The following is a 25,174-nucleotide window of genomic DNA, read 5'->3' as shown; positions in this document are numbered from 1 at the left end:
ATTTGGAGGAGGGTAGGAAAAGGAGGAGGGAAGTGCTTGTGGGAGAGCGGTGTGCATGGCAGGGCCAAAAGGGTGGACGCAATGGTGCTTGTGGTGTGGGCCTGTGCATGGCATGCAGTTTTTGTAGTAGAATGGCTGCTCTCGTGTGCTCTAGGGCCAAAAGGGTGGACGCCTTGCTGCTCCCCGTGTGGGCCTGAGCATGGTAGGCCGGTGTTGGAGGAGAGAGGCTTCTCTAGGCAGAGAGTTTGAGAGGGGAGAAAAGCGAGCTAGGCAGTTGTTGTGAGTTTGGCCTAAGCATGTGAAGGGGCCATGGGTTGAGGCACTGAGCCGCCTTGTGGCCGTTGGGAATGGTGAGGAAGGGGTTGGGGGAGTGTGGCAAGGCTGATGGGCAAGTGTGAGGAGGGCAGCGGTAAGTTGGAGGAGGGTAGGGAAAGGAGGACGGGAGTGCTTGTGGGAGAGTGGTGTGCATGGCAGGGCAAAAAGGGTGGACACAATGGTGCGCTTTGTGTGTCCTATTCTTGATAGGCAGGTGTTGGAGGAGAGTGTCTGCTCTAGTGGTAAAGTGTGAGGAGGGGAGTGGTAATTTGGAGGAGGGGAGGGAAAGGGGGACGGAAGTGCTTGTGGGAGAGCCGTATGCATGGCAGGGCCAAAAGGGTGGAGGCAATGATGCTCCCCGTGTGGGCCTGTGTTTGGTAGGCAGGTGTTGGAGGAGAGTGTCTGCTCTAGTGGAAAGTGTGAGGAGGGCAGTCGTAAGTTGGAGGAGGGGAGGAAAGCGAGCTAGGCACTTGTGAATGTGGCCTAAGCATGTGAAGGTGCCATGGGTTGAGGCACTGGTGCCATCTTGTGGCTATTGTGAACGGCGCGGAAGGGGTTGGAGGAGGGTGGCCATGCAGGTGGGCAAGTGTGAGGAGGAGAGTAGTAAGTTGGAGGAGGGTAGGGAAAGGAGGATGGGAGTGCTTGTGGGAGAGTCGTGTGCATGGCAGGGCCAAAAGGGTGGACGCAATGGTGCGCTTTGTGTGTCCTGTTCTTGATAGGAAGGTGTTGGAGGAGAGTGTCTGCTCTAGTCGGAAAGTGTGAGGAGGGCAGTCGTAAGGTGGAGGAGGGTAGGAAAAGGAGGACGGGAGTGCTTGTGGGGGAGCGTAGGCATTGCAGGGCCAAAAGAGTGGACGGAAAGGTGCTGCCCGTTTGGGCCTGTGCGTGGTAGGCAGGTGTTAGAGGAGAGCAGCTGCTCTAGTCCGAAAGTGTGAGGAGGGCAGTGGTAATTTGGAGGAGGGGCGGGAAAGGAGGAGGGAAGTGCTTGTGGGAGAGCGGTGTGCATGGCAGGGCCAAAAGGGTGGACGCAATGGTGCTCGCGGTGTGGGCCTGTGCATGGCATGCAGTTTTTGTAGTAGAATGGCTGCTCTCGGGTGCTCTAGGGCCAAAAGGGTGGACGCCTTGCTGCTCCCCGTGTGGGCCTGAGCATGGTAGGCCGGTGTTGGAGGAGAGAGGCTTCTCTAGGCAGAGAGTTTGAGAGGGGAGAAAAGCGAGCTAGGCAGTTGTTGTGAGTTTGGCCTAAGCATGTGAAGGGGCCATGGGTTGAGGCACTGCGCCGCCTTGTGGCCGTTGGGAATGGTGAGGAAGGGGTTGGGGGAGTGTGGCAAGGCTGATGGGCAAGTGTGAGGAGGGCAGCGGTAAGTTGGAGGAGGGTAGGGAAAGGAGGACGGGAGTGTTTGTGGGAGAGCGGTGTGCATGGCAGGGCAAAAAGGGTGGACACAATGGTGCGCTTTGTGTGTGCTGTTCTTGATAGGAAGGTGTTGGAGGAGAGTGTCTGCTCTAGTGGTAAAGTGTGAGGAGGGCAGTGGTAATTTGGAGGAGGGGAGGGAAAGGGGGACGGAAGTGCTTGTGGGAGAGCCGTATTCATGGCAGGGCCAAAAGGGTGGAGGCAATGCTGCTCCCCGTGTGGGCCTGTGTTTGGTAGGCAGGTGTTGGAGGAGAGTGTCTGCTCTAGTGGAAAGTGTGAGGAGGGCAGTCGTAAGTTGGAGGAGGGGAGGAAAGCGAGCTAGGCCTTGTGAATGTGGCCTAAGCATGTGAAGGTGCCATGGGTTGAGGCACTGGTGCCATCTTGTGGCTATTGTGAACGGCGCGGAAGGGGTTGGAGGAGGGTGGCCATGCAGGTGGGCAAGTGTGAGGAGGAGAGTAGTAAGTTGGAGGAGGGTAGGGAAAGGAGGATGGGAGTGCTTGTGGGAGAGTCGTGTGCATGGCAGGGCCAAAAGGGTGGACGCAATGGTGCTCTTTGTGTGTCCTGTTCTTGATAGGAAGGTGTTGGAGGAGAGTGTCTGCTCTAGTCGGAAAGTGTGAGGAGGGCAGTCGTAAGGTGGAGGGTAGGAAAAGGAGGACGGGAGTGTTTGTGGGAGATCGTAGGCATTGCAGGGCCAAAAGAGTGGACGGAAAGGTGCTGCCCGTTTGGGCCTGTGCGTGGTAGGCAGGTGTTGGAGGAGAGCAGCTGCTCTCGTCCGAAAGTGTGAGGAGGGCAGTGGTAATTTGGAGGAGGGGCGGGAAAGGAGGAGGGAAGTGCTTGTGGGAGAGCTGTGTGCATGGCAGGGCCAAAAGGGTGGACGCAATGGTGCTTGTGGTGTGGGCCTGTGCATGGCATGCAGTTTTTGTAGTAGAATGGCTGCTCTCGTGTGCTCTAGGGCCAAAAGGGTGGACGCCTTGCTGCTCCCCATGTGGGCCTGAGCATGGTAGGCCGGTGTTGGAGGAGAGAGGCTTCTCTAGGCAGAGAGTTTGAGAGGGGAGAAAAGCGAGCTAGGCAGTTGTTGTGAGTTTGGCCTAAGCATGTGAAGGGGCCATGGGTTGAGGCACTGCGCCGCCTTGTGGCTGTTGGGAATGGTGAGGAAGGGGTTGGGGGAGTGTGGCAGGGTTGATGGGCAAGTGTGAGGAGGGCAGCGGTAAGTTGGAGGAGGGTAGGGAAAGGAGGACGGGAGTGTTTGTGGGAGAGCGGTGTGCATGGCACGGCGAAAAGGGTGGACGCCCTGGTGCTGCACATGTGGGCCTGTGCATGGTAGGCAGGTGTTGGAGGAGAGTGGCTGCTCTCGTCCGAAAGTGTGAGGAGGGCAGTGGTAATTTGGAGGAGGGGCGGGAAAGGAGGAGGGAAGTGCTTGTGGGAGAGCCGTATGCATGGCAGGGCCAAAAGGGTGGAGGCAATGATGCTCCCCGTGTGGGCCTGTGTTTGGTAGGCAGGTGTTGGAGGAGAGTGTCTGCTCTAGTGGAAAGTGTGAGGAGGGCAGTCGTAAGTTGGAGGAGGGGAGGAAAGCGAGCTAGGCACTTGTGAATGTGGCCTAAGCATGTGAAGGTGCCATGGGTTGAGGCACTGGTGCCATCTTGTGGCTATTGTGAACGGCGCGGAAGGGGTTGGAGGAGGGTGGCCATGCAGGTGGGCAAGTGTGAGGAGGAGAGTAGTAAGTTGGAGGAGGGTAGGGAAAGGAGGATGGGAGTGCTTGTGGGAGAGTCGTGTGCATGGCAGGGCCAAAAGGGTGGATGCAATGGTGCTCTTTGTGTGTCCTGTTCTTGATAGGAAGGTGTTGGAGGAGAGTGTCTGCTCTAGTCAGAAAGTGTGAGGAGGGCAGTCGTAAGGTGGAGGAGGGTAGGAAAAGGAGGACGGGAGTGCTTGTGGGAGAGCGTTGGCATTGCAGGGCCAAAAGAGTGGACGGAAAGGTGCTGCCCGTTTGGGCCTGTGCGTGGTAGGCAGGTGTTGGAGGAGAGCAGCTGCTCTAGTCCGAAAGTGTGAGGAGGGCAGTGGTAATTTGGAGGAGGGGCGGGAAAGGAGGAGGGAAGTGCTTGTGGGAGAGCTGTGTGCATGGCAGGGCCAAAAGGGTGGACGCAATGGTGCTTGTGGTGTGGGCCTGTGCATGGCATGCATTTTTTGTAGTAGAATGGCTGCTCTCGTGTGCTCTAGGGCCAAAAGGGTGGACGCCTTGCTGCTCCCCATGTGGGCCTGAGCATGGTAGGCCGGTGTTGGAGGAGAGAGGCTTCTCTAGGCAGAGAGTTTGAGAGGGGAGAAAAGCGAGCTAGGCAGTTGTTGTGAGTTTGGCCTAAGCATGTGAAGGGGCCATGGGTTGAGGCACTGCGCCGCCTTGTGGCTGTTGGGAATGGTGAGGAAGGGGTTGGGGGAGTGTGGCAGGGTTGATGGGCAAGTGTGAGGAGGGCAGCGGTAAGTTGGAGGAGGGTAGGGAAAGGAGGACGGGAGTGTTTGTGGGAGAGCGGTGTGCATGGCACGGCGAAAAGGGTGGACGCCCTGGTGCTGCACATGTGGGCCTGTGCGTGGTAGGCAGGTGTTGGAGGAGAGTGGCTGCTCTCGTCCGAAAGTGTGAGGAGGGCAGTGGTAATTTGGAGGAGGGGCGGGAAAGGAGGAGGGAAGTGCTTGTGGGAGAGCGGTGTGCATGGCAGGGCCAAAAGGGTGGAGGAAATGGTGCTCGCGGTGTGGGCCTGTGCATGGTAGGCAGTTTTTGCAGTAGAATGGCTGCTCTCGGGTGCTCTAGGGCCAAAAGGGTGGACGCCTTGCTGCTCCCCGTGTGGGCCTGAGCATGGTAGGCAGGTGTTGGAGGAGAGAGGCTTCTCTAGGCAGAGAGTTTGAGAGGGGAGAAAAGCGAGCTAGGCAGTTGTTGTGAGTTTGGCCTAAGCATGTGAAGGGGCCATGGGTTGAGGCACTGCGCCGCCTTGTGGCCATTGGGAATGGTGAGGAAGGGGTTGTGGGAGTGTGGCAAGGCTGATGGGCAAGTGTGAGGAGGGCAGCGGTAAGTTGGAGGAGGGTAGGGAAAGGAGGACGGGAGTGCTTGTGGGAGAGCGGTGTGCATGGCAGGGCAAAAAGGGTGGACACAATGGTGCGCTTTGTGTGTCCTATTCTTGATAGGCAGGTGTTGGTGGAGAGTGTCTGCTCTAGTGGTAAAGTGTGAGGAGGGGAGTGGTAATTTGGAGGAGGGGAGGGAAAGGGGGACGGAAGTGCTTGTGGGAGAGCCGTATGCATGGCAGGGCCAAAAGGGTGGAGGCAATGATGCTCCCCGTGTGGGCCTGTGTTTGGTAGGCAGGTGTTGGAGGAGAGTGTCTGCTCTAGTGGAAAGTGTGAGGAGGGCAGTCGTAAGTTGGAGGAGGGGAGGAAAGCGAGCTAGGCACTTGTGAATGTGGCCTAAGCATGTGAAGGTGCCATGGGTTGAGGCACTGGTGCCATCTTGTGGCTATTGTGAACGGCGCGGAAGGGGTTGGAGGAGGGTGGCAATGCAGGTGGGCAAGTGTGAGGAGGAGAGTAGTAAGTTGGAGGAGGGTAGGGAAAGGAGGATGGGAGTGCTTGTGGGAGAGTCGTGTGCATGGCAGGGCCAAAAGGGTGGACGCAATGGTGCTCTTTGTGTGTCCTGTTCTTGATAGGAAGGTGTTGGAGGAGAGTGTCTGCTCTAGTCGGAAAGTGTGAGGAGGGCAGTCGTAAGGTGGAGGGTAGGAAAAGGAGGACGGGAGTGCTTGTGGGGGAGCGTAGGCATTGCAGGGCCAAAAGAGTGGACGGAAAGGTGCTGCCCGTTTGGGCCTGTGCGTGGTAGGCGGGTGTTGGAGGAGAGCGGCTGCTCTAGTCCGAAAGTGTGAGGAGGGCAGTGGTAATTTGGAGGAGGGGCGGGAAAGGAGGAGGGAAGTGCTTGTGGGAGAGCTGTGTGCATGGCAGGGCCAAAAGGGTGGACGCAATGGTGCTCGCGGTGTGGGCCTGTGCATGGCATGCAGTTTTTGTAGTAGAATGGCTGCTCTCGGGTGCTCTAGGGCCAAAAGGGTGGACGCCTTGCTGCTCCCCGTGTGGGCCTGAGCATGGTAGGCCGGTGTTGGAGGAGAGAGGCTTCTCTAGGCAGAAAGTTTGAGAGGGGAGAAAAGCGAGCTAGGCAGTTGTTGTGAGTTTGGCCTAAGCATGTGAAGGGGCCATGGGTTGAGGCACTGCGCCGCCTTGTGGCCGTTGGGAATGGTGAGGAAGGGGTTGTGGGAGTGTGGCAAGGCTGATGGGCAAGTGTGAGGAGGGCAGCGGTAAGTTGGAGGAGGGTAGGGAAAGGAGGACGGGAGTGTTTGTGGGAGAGTGGTGTGCATGGCAGGGCAAAAAGGGTGGACACAATGGTGCGCTTTGTGTGTCCTATTCTTGATAGGCAGGTGTTGGTGGAGAGTGTCTGCTCTAGTGGTAAAGTGTGAGGAGGGCAGTGGTAATTTGGAGGAGGGGAGGGAAAGGGGGACGGAAGTGCTTGTGGGAGAGCCGTATGCATGGCAGGGCCAAAAGGGTGGAGGCAATGATGCTCCCCGTGTGGGCCTGTGTTTGGTAGGCAGGTGTTGGAGGAGAGTGTCTGCTCTAGTGGAAAGTGTGAGGAGGGCAGTCGTAAGTTGGAGGAGGGGAGGAAAGCGAGCTAGGCACTTGTGAATGTGGCCTAAGCATGTGAAGGTGCCATGGGTTGAGGCACTGGTGCCATCTTGTGGCTATTGTGAACGGCGCGGAAGGGGTTGGAGGAGGGTGGCCATGCAGGTGGGCAAGTGTGAGGAGGAGAGTAGTAAGTTGGAGGAGGGTAGGGAAAGGAGGATGGGAGTGCTTGTGGGAGAGTCGTGTGCATGGCAAGGCCAAAAGGGTGGACGCAATGGTGCTCTTTGTGTGTCCTGTTCTTGATAGGAAGGTGTTGGAGGAGAGTGTCTGCTCTAGTCGGAAAGTGTGAGGAGGGCAGTCGTAAGGTGGAGGGTAGGAAAAGGAGGACGGGAGTGCTTGTGGGGGAGCGTAGGCATGCAGGGCCAAAAGAGTGGATGGAAAGGTGCTGCCCGTTTGGGCCTGTGCGTGGTAGGCGGGTGTTGGAGGAGAGCAGCTGCTCTAGTCCGAAAGTGTGAGGAGGGCAGTGGTAATTTGGAGGAGGGGAGGGAAAGGGGGACGGAAGTGCTTGTGGGAGAGCCGTATGCACGTCAGGGCCAAAAGGGTGGAGGCAATGATGCTCCCCGTGTGGGCCTGTGTTTGGTAGGCAGGTGTTGGAGGAGAGTGTCTGCTCTAGTGGAAAGTGTGAGGAGGGCAGTCGTAAGTTGGAGGAGGGGAGGAAAGCGAGCTAGGCACTTGTGAATGTGGCCTAAGCATGTGAAGGTGCCATGGGTTGAGGCACTGGTGCCATCTTGTGGCTATTGTGAACGGCGCGGAAGGGGTTGGAGGAGGGTGGCCATGCAGGTGGGCAAGTGTGAGGAGGAGAGTAGTAAGTTGGAGGAGGGTAGGGAAAGGAGGATGGGAGTGCTTGTGGGAGAGTCGTGTGCATGGCAGGGCCAAAAGGGTGGACGCAATGGTGCTCTTTGTGTGTCCTGTTCTTGATAGGAAGGTGTTGGAGGAGAGTGTCTGCTCTAGTCGGAAAGTGTGAGGAGGGCAGTCGTAAGGTGGAGGGTAGGAAAAGGAGGACGGGAGTGCTTGTGGGGGAGCGTAGGCATTGCAGGGCCAAAAGAGTGGACGGAAAGGTGCTGCCCGTTTGGGCCTGTGCGTGGTAGGCAGGTGTTGGAGGAGAGCAGCTGCTCTAGTCCAAAAGTGTGAGGAGGGCAGTGGTAATTTGGAGGAGGGGCGGGAAAGGAGGAGGGAAGTGCTTGTGGGAGAGCGGTGTGCATGGCAGGGCCAAAAGGGTGGAGGAAATGGTGCTCGCGGTGTGGGCCTGTGCATGGTAGGCAGTTTTTGCAGTAGAATGGCTGCTCTCGGGTGCTCTAGGGCCAAAAGGGTGGACGCCTTGCTGCTCCCCATGTGGGCCTGAGCATGGTAGGCCGGTGTTGGAGGAGAGAGGCTTCTCTAGGCAGAGAGTTTGAGAGGGGAGAAAAGCGAGCTAGGCAGTTGTTGTGAGTTTGGCCTAAGCATGTGAAGGGGCCATGGGTTGAGGCACTGCGCCGCCTTGTGGCCGTTGGGAATGGTGAGGAAGGGGTTGGGGGAGTGTGGCAAGGCTGATGGGCAAGTGTGAGGAGGGCAGCGGTAAGTTGGAGGAGGGTAGGGAAAGGAGGACGGGAGTGTTTGTGGGAGAGCGGTGTGCATGGCACGGCGAAAAGGGTGGACGCCCTGGTGCTGCACATGTGGGCCTGTGCATGGTAGGCAGGTGTTGGAGGAGAGTGGCTGCTCTAGTCCGAAAGTGTGAGGAGGGCAGTGGTAATTTGGAGGAGGGGCGGGAAAGGAGGAGGGAAGTGCTTGTGGGAGAGCGGTGTGCATGGCAGGGCCAAAAGGGTGGAGGAAATGGTGCTTGTGGTGTGGGCCTGTGCATGGTAGGCAGTTTTTGCAGTAGAATGGCTGCTCTCGGGTGCTCTAGGGCCAAAAGGGTGGACGCCTTGCTGCTCCCCGTGTGGGCCTGAGCATGGTAGGCAGGTGTTGGAGGAGAGAGGCTTCTCTAGGCAGAGAGTTTGAGAGGGGAGAAAAGCGAGCTAGGCAGTTGTTGTGAGTTTGGCCTAAGCATGTGAAGGGGCCATGGGTTGAGGCACTGCGCCGCCTTGTGGCCGTTGGGAATGGTGAGGAAGGGGTTGGGGGAGTGTGGCAAGGCTGATGGGCAAGTGTGAGGAGGGCAGTGGTAAGTTGGAGGAGGGTAGGGAAAGGAGGACGGGAGTGCTTGTGGGAGAGCGGTGTGCATGGCAGGGCAAAAAGGGTGGACACAATGGTGCGCTTTGTGTGTCCTATTCTTGATAGGCAGGTGTTGGTGGAGAGTGTCTGCTCTAGTGGTAAAGTGTGAGGAGGGGAGTGGTAATTTGGAGGAGGGGAGGGAAAGGGGGACGGAAGTGCTTGTGGGAGAGCCGTATGCATGGCAGGGCCAAAAGGGTGGAGGCAATGATGCTCCCCGTGTGGGCCTGTGTTTGGTAGGCAGGTGTTGGAGGAGAGTGTCTGCTCTAGTGGAAAGTGTGAGGAGGGCAGTCGTAAGTTGGAGGAGGGGAGGAAAGCGAGCTAGGCACTTGTGAATGTGGCCTAAGCATGTGAAGGTGCCATGGGTTGAGGCACTGGTGCCATCTTGTGGCTATTGTGAACGGCGCGGAAGGGGTTGGAGGAGGGTGGCCATGCAGGTGGGCAAGTGTGAGGAGGAGAGTAGTAAGTTGGAGGAGGGTAGGGAAAGGAGGATGGGAGTGCTTGTGGGAGAGTCGTGTGCATGGCAGGGCCAAAAGGGTGGACGCAATGGTGCTCTTTGTGTGTCCTGTTCTTGATAGGAAGGTGTTGGAGGAGAGTGTCTGCTCTAGTCGGAAAGTGTGAGGAGGGCAGTCGTAAGGTGGAGGGTAGGAAAAGGAGGACGGGAGTGCTTGTGGGGGAGCGTAGGCATTGCAGGGCCAAAAGAGTGGACGGAAAGGTGCTGCCCGTTTGGGCCTGTGCGTGGTAGGCAGGTGTTAGAGGAGAGCAGCTGCTCTAGTCCGAAAGTGTGAGGAGGGCAGTGGTAATTTGGAGGAGGGTAGGAAAAGGAGGAGGGAAGTGCTTGTGGGAGAGCTGTGTGCATGTCAGGGCCAAAAGGGTGGAGGAAATGGTGCTTGTGGTGTGGGCCTGTGCATGGCATGCAGTTTTTGTAGTAGAATGGCTGCTCTCGGGTGCTCTAGGGCCAAAAGGGTGGACGCCTTGCTGCTCCCCATGTGGGCCTGAGCATGGTAGGCCGGTGTTGGAGGAGAGAGGCTTCTCTAGGCAGAGAGTTTGAGAGGGGAGAAAAGCGAGCTAGGCAGTTGTTGTGAGTTTGGCCTAAGCATGTGAAGGGGCCATGGGTTGAGGCACTGCGCCGCCTTGTGGCTGTTGGGAATGGTGAGGAAGGGGTTGGGGGAGTGTGGCAGGGTTGATGGGCAAGTGTGAGGAGGGCAGTGGTAAGTTGGAGGAGGGTAGGGAAAGGAGGACGGGAGTGTTTGTGGGAGAGCGGTGTGCATGGCACGGCGAAAAGGGTGGACGCCCTGGTGCTGCACATGTGGGCCTGTGCATGGTAGGCAGGTGTTGGAGGAGAGTGGCTGCTCTCGTCCGAAAGTGTGAGGAGGGCAGTGGTAATTTGGAGGAGGGGCGGGAAAGGAGGAGGGAAGTGCTTGTGGGAGAGCGGCGTGCATGGCAGGGCCAAAAGGGTGGACACAATGGTGCTCGCGGTGTGGGCCTGTGCATGGTAGGCAGTTTTTGCAGTAGAATGGCTGCTCTCGGGTGCTCTAGGGCCAAAAGGGTGGACGCCTTGCTGCTCCCCGTGTGGGCCTGAGCATGGTAGGCCGGTGTTGGAGGAGAGAGGCTTCTCTAGGCAGAGAGTTTGAGAGGGGAGAAAAGCGAGCTAGGCAGTTGTTGTGAGTTTGGCCTAAGCATGTGAAGGGGCCATGGGTTGAGGCACTGCGCCGCCTTGTGGCCGTTGGGAATGGTGAGGAAGGGTTTGTGGGAGTGTGGCAAGGCTGATGGGCAAGTGTGAGGAGGGCAGTGGTAAGTTGGAGGAGGGTAGGGAAAGGAGGACGGGAGTGCTTGTGGGAGAGCGGTGTGCATGGCAGGGCAAAAAGGGTGGACACAATGGTGCGCTTTGTGTGTCCTATTCTTGATAGGCAGGTGTTGGTGGAGAGTGTCTGCTCTAGTGGTAAAGTGTGAGGAGGGGAGTGGTAATTTGGAGGAGGGGAGGGAAAGGGGGACGGAAGTGCTTGTGGGAGAGCCGTATGCATGGCAGGGCCAAAAGGGTGGAGGCAATGATGCTCCCCGTGTGGGCCTGTGTTTGGTAGGCAGGTGTTGGAGGAGAGTGTCTGCTCTAGTGGAAAGTGTGAGGAGGGCAGTCGTAAGTTGGAGGAGGGGAGGAAAGCGAGCTAGGCACTTGTGAATGTGGCCTAAGCATGTGAAGGTGCCATGGGTTGAGGCACTGGTGCCATCTTGTGGCTATTGTGAACGGCGCGGAAGGGGTTGGAGGAGGGTGGCCATGCAGGTGGGCAAGTGTGAGGAGGAGAGTAGTAAGTTGGAGGAGGGTAGGGAAAGGAGGATGGGAGTGCTTGTGGGAGAGTCGTGTGCATGGCAGGGCCAAAAGGGTGGACGCAATGGTGCGCTTTGTGTGTCCTGTTCTTGATAGGAAGGTGTTGGAGGAGAGTGTCTGCTCTAGTCGGAAAGTGTGAGGAGGGCAGTCGTAAGGTGGAGGGTAGGAAAAGGAGGACGGGAGTGCTTGTGGGGGAGCGTAGGCATTGCAGGGCCAAAAGAGTGGATGGAAAGGTGCTGCCCGTTTGGGCCTGTGCGTGGTAGGCAGGTGTTGGAGGAGAGCGGCTGCTCTAGTCCGAAAGTGTGAGGAGGGCAGTGGTAATTTGGAGGAGGGTAGGAAAAGGAGGAGGGAAGTGCTTGTGGGAGAGCGGTGTGCATGTCAGGGCCAAAAGGGTGGAGGAAATGGTGCTCGCGGTGTGGGCCTGTGCATGGCATGCATTTTTTGTAGTAGAATGGCTGCTCTCGGGTGCTCTAGGGCCAAAAGGGTGGACGCCTTGCTGCTCCCCATGTGGGCCTGAGCATGGTAGGCCGGTGTTGGAGGAGAGAGGCTTCTCTAGGCAGAAAGTTTGAGAGGGGAGAAAAGCGAGCTAGGCAGTTGTTGTGAGTTTGGCCTAAGCATGTGAAGGGGCCATGGGTTGAGGCACTGCGCCGCCTTGTGGCCGTTGGGAATGGTGAGGAAGGGGTTGGGGGAGTGTGGCAGGGTTGATGGGCAAGTGTGAGGAGGGCAGTGGTAAGTTGGAGGAGGGTAGGGAAAGGAGGACGGGAGTGTTTGTGGGAGAGCGGTGTGCATGGCAGGGCGAAAAGGGTGGACGCCCTGGTGCTGCACATGTGGGCCTGTGCATGGTAGGCAGGTGTTGGAGGAGAGTGGCTGCTCTCGTCCGAAAGTGTGAGGAGGGCAGTGGTAATTTGGAGGAGGGGCGGGAAAGGAGGAGGGAAGTGCTTGTGGGAGAGCGGTGTGCATGGCAGGGCCAAAAGGGTGGACACAATGGTGCTCGCGGTGTGGGCCTGTGCATGGTAGGCAGTTTTTGCAGTAGAATGGCTGCTCTCGGGTGCTCTAGGGCCAAAAGGGTGGACGCCTTGCTGCTCCCCGTGTGGGCCTGAGCATGGTAGGCAGGTGTTGGAGGAGAGAGGCTTCTCTAGGCAGAGAGTTTGAGAGGGGAGAAAAGCGAGCTAGGCAGTTGTTGTGAGTTTGGCCTAAGCATGTGAAGGGGCCATGGGTTGAGGCACTGCGCCGCCTTGTGGCCGTTGGGAATGGTGAGGAAGGGGTTGTGGGAGTGTGGCAAGGCTGATGGGCAAGTGTGAGGAGGGCAGCGGTAAGTTGGAGGAGGGTAGGGAAAGGAGGACGGGAGTGCTTGTGGGAGAGCGGTGTGCATGGCAGGGCAAAAAGGGTGGACACAATGGTGCGCTTTGTGTGTCCTATTCTTGATAGGCAGGTGTTGGAGGAGAGTGTCTGCTCTAGTGGTAAAGTGTGAGGAGGGGAGTGGTAATTTGGAGGAGGGGAGGGAAAGGGGGACGGAAGTGCTTGTGGGAGAGCCGTATGCATGGCAGGGCCAAAAGGGTGGAGGCAATGATGCTCCCCGTGTGGGCCTGTGTTTGGTAGGCAGGTGTTGGAGGAGAGTGTCTGCTCTAGTGGAAAGTGTGAGGAGGGCAGTCGTAAGTTGGAGGAGGGGAGGAAAGCGAGCTAGGCACTTGTGAATGTGGCCTAAGCATGTGAAGGTGCCATGGGTTGAGGCACTGGTGCCATCTTGTGGCTATTGTGAACGGCGCGGAAGGGGTTGGAGGAGGGTGGCAATGCAGGTGGGCAAGTGTGAGGAGGAGAGTAGTAAGTTGGAGGAGGGTAGGGAAAGGAGGATGGGAGTGCTTGTGGGAGAGTCGTGTGCATGGCAGGGCCAAAAGGGTGGACGCAATGGTGCTCTTTGTGTGTCCTGTTCTTGATAGGAAGGTGTTGGAGGAGAGTGTCTGCTCTAGTCGGAAAGTGTGAGGAGGGCAGTCGTAAGGTGGAGGGTAGGAAAAGGAGGACGGGAGTGCTTGTGGGGGAGCGTAGGCATTGCAGGGCCAAAAGAGTGGATGGAAAGGTGCTGCCCGTTTGGGCCTGTGCGTGGTAGGCAGGTGTTGGAGGAGAGCGGCTGCTCTAGTCCGAAAGTGTGAGGAGGGCAGTGGTAATTTGGAGGAGGGTAGGAAAAGGAGGAGGGAAGTGCTTGTGGGAGAGCGGTGTGCATGGCAGGGCCAAAAGGGTGGAGGAAATGGTGCTTGTGGTGTGGGCCTGTGCATGGCATGCAGTTTTTGTAGTAGAATGGCTGCTCTCGGGTGCTCTAGGGCCAAAAGGGTGGACGCCTTGCTGCTCCCCATGTGGGCCTGAGCATGGTAGGCCGGTGTTGGAGGAGAGAGGCTTCTCTAGGCAGAGAGTTTGAGAGGGGAGAAAAGCGAGCTAGGCAGTTGTTGTGAGTTTGGCCTAAGCATGTGAAGGGGCCATGGGTTGAGGCACTGCGCCGCCTTGTGGCTGTTGGGAATGGTGAGGAAGGGGTTGGGGGAGTGTGGCAGGGTTGATGGGCAAGTGTGAGGAGGGCAGTGGTAAGTTGGAGGAGGGTAGGGAAAGGAGGACGGGAGTGTTTGTGGGAGAGCGGTGTGCATGGCACGGCGAAAAGGGTGGACGCCCTGGTGCTGCACATGTGGGCCTGTGCATGGTAGGCAGGTGTTGGAGGAGAGTGGCTGCTCTCGTCCGAAAGTGTGAGGAGGGCAGTGGTAATTTGGAGGAGGGGCGGGAAAGGAGGAGGGAAGTGCTTGTGGGAGAGCGGTGTGCATGGCAGGGCCAAAAAGGTGGACACAATGGTGCTCGCGGTGTGGGCCTGTGCATGGTAGGCAGTTTTTGCAGTAGAATGGCTGCTCTCGGGTGCTCTAGGGCCAAAAGGGTGGACGCCTTGCTGCTCCCCGTGTGGGCCTGAGCATGGTAGGCTGGTGTTGGAGGAGAGAGGCTTCTCTAGGCAGAAAGTTTGAGAGGGGAGAAAAGCGAGCTAGGCAGTTGTTGTGAGTTTGGCCTAAGCATGTGAAGGGGCCATGGGTTGAGGCACTGCGCCGCCTTGTGGCCGTTGGGAATGGTGAGGAAGGGGTTGGGGGAGTGTGGCAAGGCTGATGGGCAAGTGTGAGGAGGGCAGCGGTAAGTTGGAGGAGGGTAGGGAAAGGAGGACGGGAGTGCTTGTGGGAGAGCGGTGTGCATGGCAGGGCAAAAAGGGTGGACACAATGGTGCGCTTTGTGTGTCCTATTCTTGATAGGCAGGTGTTGGTGGAGAGTGTCTGCTCTAGTGGTAAAGTGTGAGGAGGGCAGTGGTAATTTGGAGGAGGGGAGGGAAAGGGGGACGGAAGTGCTTGTGGGAGAGCCGTATGCATGGCAGGGCCAAAAGGGTGGAGGCAATGATGCTCCCCGTGTGGGCCTGTGTTTGGTAGGCAGGTGTTGGAGGAGAGTGTCTGCTCTAGTGGAAAGTGTGAGGAGGGCAGTCGTAAGTTGGAGGAGGGGAGGAAAGCGAGCTAGGCACTTGTGAATGTGGCCTAAGCATGTGAAGGTGCCATGGGTTGAGGCACTGGTGCCATCTTGTGGCTATTGTGAACGGCGCGGAAGGGGTTGGAGGAGGGTGGCCATGCAGGTGGGCAAGTGTGAGGAGGAGAGTAGTAAGTTGGAGGAGGGTAGGGAAAGGAGGATGGGAGTGCTTGTGGGAGAGTCGTGTGCATGGCAGGGCCAAAAGGGTGGACGCAATGGTGCTCTTTGTGTGTCCTGTTCTTGATAGGAAGGTGTTGGAGGAGAGTGTCTGCTCTAGTCGGAAAGTGTGAGGAGGGCAGTCGTAAGGTGGAGGGTAGGAAAAGGAGGACGGGAGTGCTTGTGGGGGAGCGTAGGCATTGCAGGGCCAAAAGAGTGGATGGAAAGGTGCTGCCCGTTTGGGCCTGTGCGTGGTAGGCAGGTGTTGGAGGAGAGCGGCTGCTCTAGTCCGAAAGTGTGAGGAGGGCAGTGGTAATTTGGAGGAGGGTAGGAAAAGGAGGGAAGTGCTTGTGGGAGAGCTGTGTGCATGGCAGGGCCAAAAGGGTGGAGGAAATGGTGCTCGCGGTGTGGGCCTGTGCATGGCATGCAGTTTTTGTAGTAGAATGGCTGCTCTCGGGTGCTCTAGGGCCAAAAGGGTGGACGCCTTGCTGCTCCCCATGTGGGCCTGAGCATGGTAGGCAGGTGTTGGAGGAGAGAGGCTTCTCTAGGCAGAAAGTTTGAGAGGGGAGAAAAGCGAGCTAGGCAGTTGTTGTGAGTTTGGCCTAAGCATGTGAAGGGGCCATGGGTTGAGGCACTGCGCCGCCTTGTGGCTGTTGGGAATGGTGAGGAAGGGGTTGGGGGAGTGTGGCAGGGTTGATGGGCAAGTGTGAGGAGGGCAGTGGTAAGTTGGAGGAGGGTAGGGAAAGGAGGACGGGAGTGTTTGTGGGAGAGCGGTGTGCATGGCAGGGCGAAAAGGGTGGACGCCCTGGTGCTGCACATGTGGGCCTGTGCATGGTAGGCAGGTGTTGGAGGAGAGTGGCTGCTCTCGTCCGAAAGTGTGAGGAGGGCAGTGGTAATTTGGAGGAGGGGCGGGAAAGGAGGAGGGAAGTGCTTGTGGGAGAGCGGTGTGCATGGCAGGGCCAAAAAGGTGGACACAATGGTGCTCGCGGTGTGGGCCTGTGCATGGTAGGCAGTTTTTGCAGTAGAATGGCTGCTCTCGGGTGCTCTAGGGCCAAAAGGGTGGACGCCTTGCTGCTCCCCATGTGGGCCTGAGCATGGTAGGCAGGTGTTGGAGGAGAGAGGCTTCTCTAGGCAGAGAGTTTGAGAGGGGAGAAAAGCGAGCTAGGCAGTTGTTGTGAGTTTGGCCTAAGCATGTGAAGGGGCCATGGGTTGAGGCACTGCGCCGCCTTGTGGCCGTTGGGAATGGTGAGGAAGGGGTTGTGGGAGTGTGGCAAGGCTGATGGGCAAGTGTGAGGAGGGCAGCGGTAAGTTGGAGGAGGGTAGGGAAAGGAGGACGGGAGTGTTTGTGGGAGAGCGGTGTGCATGGCAGGGCAAAAAGGGTGGACACAATGGTGCGCTTTGTGTGTCCTATTCTTGATAGGCAGGTGTTGGTGGAGAGTGTCTGCTCTAGTGGTAAAGTGTGAGGAGGGCAGTGGTAATTTGGAGGAGGGGAGGGAAAGGGGGACGGAAGTGCTTGTGGGAGAGCCGTATGCATGGCAGGGCCAAAAGGGTGGAGGCAATGATGCTCCCCGTGTGGGCCTGTGTTTGGTAGGCAGGTGTTGGAGGAGAGTGTCTGCTCTAGTGGAAAGTGTGAGGAGGGCAGTCGTAAGTTGGAGGAGGGGAGGAAAGCGAGCTAGGCACTTGTGAATGTGGCCTAAGCATGTGAAGGTGCCATGGGTTGAGGCACTGGTGCCATCTTGTGGCTATTGTGAACGGCGCGGAAGGGGTTGGAGGAGGGTGGCCATGCAGGTGGGCAAGTGTGAGGAGGAGAGTAGTAAGTTGGAGGAGGGTAGGGAAAGGAGGATGGGAGTGCTTGTGGGAGAGTCGTGTGCATGGCAGGGCCAAAAGGGTGGACGCAATGGTGCTCTTTGTGTGTCCTGTTCTTGATAGGAAGGTGTTGGAGGAGAGTGTCTGCTCTAGTCGGAAAGTGTGAGGAGGGCAGTCGTAAGGTGGAGGGTAGGAAAAGGAGGACGGGAGTGCTTGTGGGGGAGCGTAGGCATTGCAGGGCCAAAAGAGTGGATGGAAAGGTGCTGCCCGTTTGGGCCTGTGCGTGGTAGGCAGGTGTTGGAGGAGAGCGGCTGCTCTAGTCCGAAAGTGTGAGGAGGGCAGTGGTAATTTGGAGGAGGGTAGGAAAAGGAGGAGGGAAGTGCTTGTGGGAGAGCTGTGTGCATGTCAGGGCCAAAAGGGTGGAGGAAATGGTGCTTGTGGTGTGGGCCTGTGCATGGCATGCAGTTTTTGTAGTAGAATGGCTGCTCTCGGGTGCTCTAGGGCCAAAAGGGTGGACGCCTTGCTGCTCCCCATGTGGGCCTGAGCATGGTAGGCCGGTGTTGGAGGAGAGAGGCTTCTCTAGGCAGAGAGTTTGAGAGGGGAGAAAAGCGAGCTAGGCAGTTGTTGTGAGTTTGGCCTAAGCATGTGAAGGGGCCATGGGTTGAGGCACTGCGCCGCCTTGTGGTCGTTGGGAATGGTGAGGAAGGGGTTGGGGGAGTGTGGCAGGGTTGATGGGCAAGTGTGAGGAGGGCAGTGGTAAGTTGGAGGAGGGTAGGGAAAGGAGGACGGGAGTGTTTGTGGGAGAGCGGTGTGCATGGCATGGCGAAAAGGGTGGACGCCCTGGTGCTGCACATGTGGGCCTGTGCATGGTAGGCAGGTGTTGGAGGAGAGTGGCTGCTCTCGTCCGAAAGTGTGAGGAGGGCAGTGGTAATTTGGAGGAGGGGCGGGAAAGGAGGAGGGAAGTGCTTGTGGGAGAGCGGTGTGCATGGCAGGGCCAAAAAGGTGGACACAATGGTGCTCGCGGTGTGGGCCTGTGCATGGTAGGCAGTTTTTGCAGTAGAATGGCTGCTCTCGGGTGCTCTAGGGCCAAAAGGGTGGACGCCTTGCTGCTCCCCGTGTGGGCCTGAGCATGGTAGGCAGGTGTTGGAGGAGAGAGGCTTCTCTAGGCAGAGAGTTTGAGAGGGGAGAAAAGCGAGCTAGGCAGTTGTTGTGAGTTTGGCCTAAGCATGTGAAGGGGCCATGGGTTGAGGCACTGCGCCGCCTTGTGGCCGTTGGGAATGGTGAGGAAGGGGTTGTGGGAGTGTGGCAAGGCTGATGGGCAAGTGTGAGGAGGGCAGCGGTAAGTTGGAGGAGGGTAGGGAAAGGAGGACGGGAGTGCTTGTGGGAGAGCGGTGTGCATGGCAGGGCAAAAAGGGTGGACACAATGGTGCGCTTTGTGTGTCCTATTCTTGATAGGCAGGTGTTGGTGGAGAGTGTCTGCTCTAGTGGTAAAGTGTGAGGAGGGGAGTGGTAATTTGGAGGAGGGGAGGGAAAGGGGGACGGAAGTGCTTGTGGGAGAGCCGTATGCATGGCAGGGCCAAAAGGGTGGAGGCAATGATGCTCCCCGTGTGGGCCTGTGTTTGGTAGGCAGGTGTTGGAGGAGAGTGTCTGCTCTAGTGGAAAGTGTGAGGAGGGCAGTCGTAAGTTGGAGGAGGGGAGGAAAGCGAGCTAGGCACTTGTGAATGTGGCCTAAGCATGTGAAGGTGCCATGGGTTGAGGCACTGGTGCCATCTTGTGGCTATTGTGAACGGCGCGGAAGGGGTTGGAGGAGGGTGGCCATGCAGGTGGGCAAGTGTGAGGAGGAGAGTAGTAAGTTGGAGGAGGGTAGGGAAAGGAGGATGGGAGTGCTTGTGGGAGAGTCGTGTGCGTGGCAGGGCCAAAAGGGTGGACGCAATGGTGCTCTTTGTGTGTCCTGTTCTTGATAGGAAGGTGTTGGAGGAGAGTGTCTGCTCTAGTCGGAAAGTGTGAGGAGGGCAGTCGTAAGGTGGAGGAGGGTAGGAAAAGGAGGACGGGAGTGCTTGTGGGGGAGCGTAGGCATTGCAGGGCCAAAAGAGTGGACGGAAAGGTGCTGCCCGTTTGGGCCTGTGCGTGGTAGGCAGGTGTTGGAGGAGAGCGGCTGCTCTAGTCCGAAAGTGTGAGGAGGGCAGTGGTAATTTGGAGGAGGGTAGGAAAAGGAGGAGGGAAGTGCTTGTGGGAGAGCTGTGTGCATGGCAGGGCCAAAAGGGTGGAGGAAATGGTGCTCGCGGTGTGGGCCTGTGCATGGCATGCAGTTTTTGCAGTAGAATGGCTGCTCTCGTGTGCTCTAGGGCCAAAAGGGTGGACGCCTTGCTGCTCCCCATGTGGGCCTGAGCATGGTAGGCCGGTGTTGGAGGAGAGAGGCTTCTCTAGGCAGAAAGTTTGAGAGGGGAGAAAAGCGAGCTAGGCAGTTGTTGTGAGTTTGGCCTAAGCATGTGAAGGGGCCATGGGTTGAGGCACTGCGCCGCCTTGTGGCTGTTGGGAATGGTGAGGAAGGGGTTGGGGGAGTGTGGCAGGGTTGATGGGCAAGTGTGAGGAGGGCAGTGGTAAGTTGGAGGAGGGTAGGGAAAGGAGGACGGGAGTGTTTGTGGGAGAGCGGTGTGCATGGCAGGGCGAAAAGGGTGGACGCCCTGGTGCTGCACATGTGGGCCTGTGCATGGTAGGCAGGTGTTGGAGGAGAGTGGCTGCTCTCGTCCGAAAGTGTGAGGAGGGCAGTGGTAATTTGGAGGAGGGGCGGGAAAGGAGGAGGGAAGTGCTTGTGGGAGAGCGGTGTGCATGGCAGGGCCAAAAGGGTGGACACAATGGTGCTCGCGGTGTGGGCCTGTGCATGGTAGGCAGTTTTTGCAGTAGAATGGCTGCTCTCGGGTGCTCTAGGGCCAAAAGGGTGGACGCCTTGCTGCTCCCCGTGTGGGCCTGAGCATGGTAGGCAGGTGTTGGAGGAGAGAGGCTTCTCTAGGCAGAGAGTTTGAGAGGGGAGAAAAGCGAGCTAGGCAGTTGTTGTGAGTTTGGCCTAAGCATGTGAAGGGGCCATGGGTTGAGGCACTGCGCCGCCTTGTGGCCGTTGGGAATGGTGAGGAAGGGGTTGGGGGAGTGTGGCAAGGCTGATGGGCAAGTGTGAGGAGGGCAGCGGTAATTTGGAGGAGGGTAGGGAAAGGAGGACGGGAGTGCTTGTGGGAGAGCGGTGTGCATGGCAGGGCAAAAAGGGTGGACACAATGGTGCGCTTTGTGTGTCCTATTCTTGATAGGCAGGTGTTGGTGGAGAGTGTCTGCTCTAGTGGTAAAGTGTGAGGAGGGGAGTGGTAATTTGGAGGAGGGGAGGGAAAGGGGGACGGAAGTGCTTGTGGGAGAGCCGTATGCATGGCAGGGCCAAAAGGGTGGAGGCAATGATGCTCCCCGTGTGGGCCTGTGTTTGGTAGGCAGGTGTTGGAGGAGAGTGTCTGCTCTAGTGGAAAGTGTGAGGAGGGCAGTCGTAAGTTGGAGGAGGGGAGGAAAGCGAGCTAGGCACTTGTGAATGTGGCCTAAGCATGTGAAGGTGCCATGGGTTGAGGCACTGGTGCCATCTTGTGGCTATTGTGAACGGCGCGGAAGGGGTTGGAGGAGGGTGGCCATGCAGGTGGGCAAGTGTGAGGAGGAGAGTAGTAAGTTGGAGGAGGGTAGGGAAAGGAGGATGGGAGTGCTTGTGGGAGAGTCGTGTGCATGGCAGGGCCAAAAGGGTGGACGCAATGGTGCTCTTTGTGTGTCCTGTTCTTGATAGGAAGGTGTTGGAGGAGAGTGTCTGCTCTAGTCGGAAAGTGTGAGGAGGGCAGTCGTAAGGTGGAGGGTAGGAAAAGGAGGACGGGAGTGCTTGTGGGGGAGCGTAGGCATTGCAGGGCCAAAAGAGTGGATGGAAAGGTGCTGCCCGTTTGGGCCTGTGCGTGGTAGGCAGGTGTTGGAGGAGAGCGGCTGCTCTAGTCCGAAAGTGTGAGGAGGGCAGTGGTAATTTGGAGGAGGGTAGGAAAAGGAGGGAAGTGCTTGTGGGAGAGCTGTGTGCATGGCAGGGCCAAAAGGGTGGAGGAAATGGTGCTCGCGGTGTGGGCCTGTGCATGGCATGCATTTTTTGTAGTAGAATGGCTGCTCTCGGGTGCTCTAGGGCCAAAAGGGTGGACGCCTTGCTGCTCCCCATGTGGGCCTGAGCATGGTAGGCCGGTGTTGGAGGAGAGAGGCTTCTCTAGGCAGAAAGTTTGAGAGGGGAGAAAAGCGAGCTAGGCAGTTGTTGTGAGTTTGGCCTAAGCATGTGAAGGGGCCATGGGTTGAGGCACTGCGCCGCCTTGTGGCTGTTGGGAATGGTGAGGAAGGGGTTGGGGGAGTGTGGCAGGGTTGATGGGCAAGTGTGAGGAGGGCAGTGGTAAGTTGGAGGAGGGTAGGGAAAGGAGGACGGGAGTGTTTGTGGGAGAGCGGTGTGCATGGCACGGCGAAAAGGGTGGACGCCCTGGTGCTGCACATGTGGGCCTGTGCATGGTAGGCAGGTGTTGGAGGAGAGTGGCTGCTCTCGTCCGAAAGTGTGAGGAGGGCAGTGGTAATTTGGAGGAGGGGCGGGAAAGGAGGAGGGAAGTGCTTGTGGGAGAGCGGTGTGCATGGCAGGGCCAAAAGGGTGGACACAATGGTGCTCGCGGTGTGGGCCTGTGCATGGTAGGCAGTTTTTGCAGTAGAATGGCTGCTCTCGGGTGCTCTAGGGCCAAAAGGGTGGACGCCTTGCTGCTCCCCGTGTGGGCCTGAGCATGGTAGGCAGGTGTTGGAGGAGAGAGGCTTCTCTAGGCAGAGAGTTTGAGAGGGGAGAAAAGCGAGCTAGGCAGTTGTTGTGAGTTTGGCCTAAGCATGTGAAGGGGCCATGGGTTGAGGCACTGCGCCGCCTTGTGGCCGTTGGGAATGGTGAGGAAGGGGTTGTGGGAGTGTGGCAAGGCTGATGGGCAAGTGTGAGGAGGGCAGCGGTAAGTTGGAGGAGGGTAGGGAAAGGAGGACGGGAGTGCTTGTGGGAGAGCGGTGTGCATGGCAGGGCAAAAAGGGTGGACACAATGGTGCGCTTTGTGTGTCCTATTCTTGATAGGCAGGTGTTGGTGGAGAGTGTCTGCTCTAGTGGTAAAGTGTGAGGAGGGCAGTGGTAATTTGGAGGAGGGGAGGGAAAGGGGGACGGAAGTGCTTGTGGGAGAGCCGTATGCATGGCAGGGCCAAAAGGGTGGAGGCAATGATGCTCCCCGTGTGGGCCTGTGTTTGGTAGGCAGGTGTTGGAGGAGAGTGTCTGCTCTAGTGGAAAGTGTGAGGAGGGCAGTCGTAAGTTGGAGGAGGGGAGGAAAGCGAGCTAGGCACTTGTGAATGTGGCCTAAGCATGTGAAGGTGCCATGGGTTGAGGCACTGGTGCCATCTTGTGGCTATTGTGAACGGCGCGGAAGGGGTTGGAGGAGGGTGGCCATGCAGGTGGGCAAGTGTGAGGAGGAGAGTAGTAAGTTGGAGGAGGGTAGGGAAAGGAGGATGGGAGTGCTTGTGGGAGAGTCGTGTGCATGGCAGGGCCAAAAGGGTGGACGCAATGGTGCGCTTTGTGTGTCCTGTTCTTGATAGGAAGGTGTTGGAGGAGAGTGTCTGCTCTAGTCGGAAAGTGTGAGGAGGGCAGTCGTAAGGTGGAGGGTAGGAAAAGGAGGACGGGAGTGCTTGTGGGGGAGCGTAGGCATTGCAGGGCCAAAAGAGTGGATGGAAAGGTGCTGCCCGTTTGGGCCTGTGCGTGGTAGGCGGGTGTTGGAGGAGAGCGGCTGCTCTAGTCCGAAAGTGTGAGGAGGGCAGTGGTAATTTGGAGGAGGGTAGGAAAAGGAGGAGGGAAGTGCTTGTGGGAGAGCGGTGTGCATGTCAGGGCCAAAAGGGTGGAGGAAATGGTGCTCGCGGTGTGGGCCTGTGCATGGCATGCATTTTTTGTAGTAGAATGGCTGCTCTCGGGTGCTCTAGGGCCAAAAGGGTGGACGCCTTGCTGCTCCCCATGTGGGCCTGAGCATGGTAGGCCGGTGTTGGAGGAGAGAGGCTTCTCTAGGCAGAGAGTTTGAGAGGGGAGAAAAGCGAGCTAGGCAGTTGTTGTGAGTTTGGCCTAAGCATGTGAAGGGGCCATGGGTTGAGGCACTGCGCCGCCTTGTGGCCGTTGGGAATGGTGAGGAAGGGGTTGGGGGAGTGTGGCAGGGTTGATGGGCAAGTGTGAGGAGGGCAGTGGTAAGTTGGAGGAGGGTAGGGAAAGGAGGACGGGAGTGTTTGTGGGAGAGCGGTGTGCATGGCAGGGCGAAAAGGGTGGACGCCCTGGTGCTGCACATGTGGGCCTGTGCATGGTAGGCAGGTGTTGGAGGAGAGTGGCTGCTCTCGTCCGAAAGTGTGAGGAGGGCAGTGGTAATTTGGAGGAGGGGCGGGAAAGGAGGAGGGAAGTGCTTGTGGGAGAGCGGTGTGCATGGCAGGGCCAAAAAGGTGGACACAATGGTGCTCGCGGTGTGGGCCTGTGCATGGTAGGCAGTTTTTGCAGTAGAATGGCTGCTCTCGGGTGCTCTAGGGCCAAAAGGGTGGACGCCTTGCTGCTCCCCGTGTGGGCCTGAGCATGGTAGGCAGGTGTTGGAGGAGAGAGGCTTCTCTAGGCAGAGAGTTTGAGAGGGGAGAAAAGCGAGCTAGGCAGTTGTTGTGAGTTTGGCCTAAGCATGTGAAGGGGCCATGGGTTGAGGCACTGCGCCGCCTTGTGGCCGTTGGGAATGGTGAGGAAGGGGTTGGGGGAGTGTGGCAAGGCTGATGGGCAAGTGTGAGGAGGGCAGCGGTAAGTTGGAGGAGGGTAGGGAAAGGAGGACGGGAGTGCTTGTGGGAGAGCGGTGTGCATGGCAGGGCAAAAAGGGTGGACACAATGGTGCGCTTTGTGTGTCCTATTCTTGATAGGCAGGTGTTGGAGGAGAGTGTCTGCTCTAGTGGTAAAGTGTGAGGAGGGGAGTGGTAATTTGGAGGAGGGGAGGGAAAGGGGGACGGAAGTGCTTGTGGGAGAGCCGTATGCATGGCAGGGCCAAAAGGGTGGAGGCAATGATGCTCCCCGTGTGGGCCTGTGTTTGGTAGGCAGGTGTTGGAGGAGAGTGTCTGCTCTAGTGGAAAGTGTGAGGAGGGCAGTCGTAAGTTGGAGGAGGGGAGGAAAGCGAGCTAGGCACTTGTGAATGTGGCCTAAGCATGTGAAGGTGCCATGGGTTGAGGCACTGGTGCCATCTTGTGGCTATTGTGAACGGCGCGGAAGGGGTTGGAGGAGGGTGGCCATGCAGGTGGGCAAGTGTGAGGAGGAGAGTAGTAAGTTGGAGGAGGGTAGGGAAAGGAGGATGGGAGTGCTTGTGGGAGAGTCGTGTGCATGGCAGGGCCAAAAGGGTGGACGCAATGGTGCTCTTTGTGTGTCCTGTTCTTGATAGGAAGGTGTTGGAGGAGAGTGTCTGCTCTAGTCGGAAAGTGTGAGGAGGGCAGTCGTAAGGTGGAGGGTAGGAAAAGGAGGACGGGAGTGCTTGTGGGGGAGCGTAGGCATTGCAGGGCCAAAAGAGTGGATGGAAAGGTGCTGCCCGTTTGGGCCTGTGCGTGGTAGGCAGGTGTTGGAGGAGAGCGGCTGCTCTAGTCCGAAAGTGTGAGGAGGGCAGTGGTAATTTGGAGGAGGGTAGGAAAAGGAGGGAAGTGCTTGTGGGAGAGCTGTGTGCATGGCAGGGCCAAAAGGGTGGAGGAAATGGTGCTCGCGGTGTGGGCCTGTGCATGGCATGCAGTTTTTGTAGTAGAATGGCTGCTCTCGGGTGCTCTAGGGCCAAAAGGGTGGACGCCTTGCTGCTCCCCATGTGGGCCTGAGCATGGTAGGCCGGTGTTGGAGGAGAGAGGCTTCTCTAGGCAGAAAGTTTGAGAGGGGAGAAAAGCGAGCTAGGCAGTTGTTGTGAGTTTGGCCTAAGCATGTGAAGGGGCCATGGGTTGAGGCACTGCGCCGCCTTGTGGCTGTTGGGAATGGTGAGGAAGGGGTTGGGGGAGTGTGGCAGGGTTGATGGGCAAGTGTGAGGAGGGCAGTGGTAAGTTGGAGGAGGGTAGGGAAAGGAGGACGGGAGTGTTTGTGGGAGAGCGGTGTGCATGGCAGGGCGAAAAGGGTGGACGCCCTGGTGCTGCACATGTGGGCCTGTGCATGGTAGGCAGGTGTTGGAGGAGAGTGGCTGCTCTCGTCCGAAAGTGTGAGGAGGGCAGTGGTAATTTGGAGGAGGGGCGGGAAAGGAGGAGGGAAGTGCTTGTGGGAGAGCGGTGTGCATGGCAGGGCCAAAAGGGTGGACACAATGGTGCTCGCGGTGTGGGCCTGTGCATGGTAGGCAGTTTTTGCAGTAGAATGGCTGCTCTCGGGTGCTCTAGGGCCAAAAGGGTGGACGCCTTGCTGCTCCCCGTGTGGGCCTGAGCATGGTAGGCAGGTGTTGGAGGAGAGAGGCTTCTCTAGGCAGAGAGTTTGAGAGGGGAGAAAAGCGAGCTAGGCAGTTGTTGTGAGTTTGGCCTAAGCATGTGAAGGGGCCATGGGTTGAGGCACTGCGCCGCCTTGTGGCCGTTGGGAATGGTGAGGAAGGGGTTGTGGGAGTGTGGCAAGGCTGATGGGCAAGTGTGAGGAGGGCAGCGGTAAGTTGGAGGAGGGTAGGGAAAGGAGGACGGGAGTGCTTGTGGGAGAGCGGTGTGCATGGCAG

This window comes from Struthio camelus, chromosome 22 (genome assembly GCF_040807025.1).
Source record: "Struthio camelus isolate bStrCam1 chromosome 22, bStrCam1.hap1, whole genome shotgun sequence".
Classification (NCBI taxonomy): Eukaryota; Metazoa; Chordata; class Aves; order Struthioniformes; family Struthionidae; genus Struthio; species Struthio camelus.
This window is presented reverse-complemented; position numbering follows the sequence as displayed.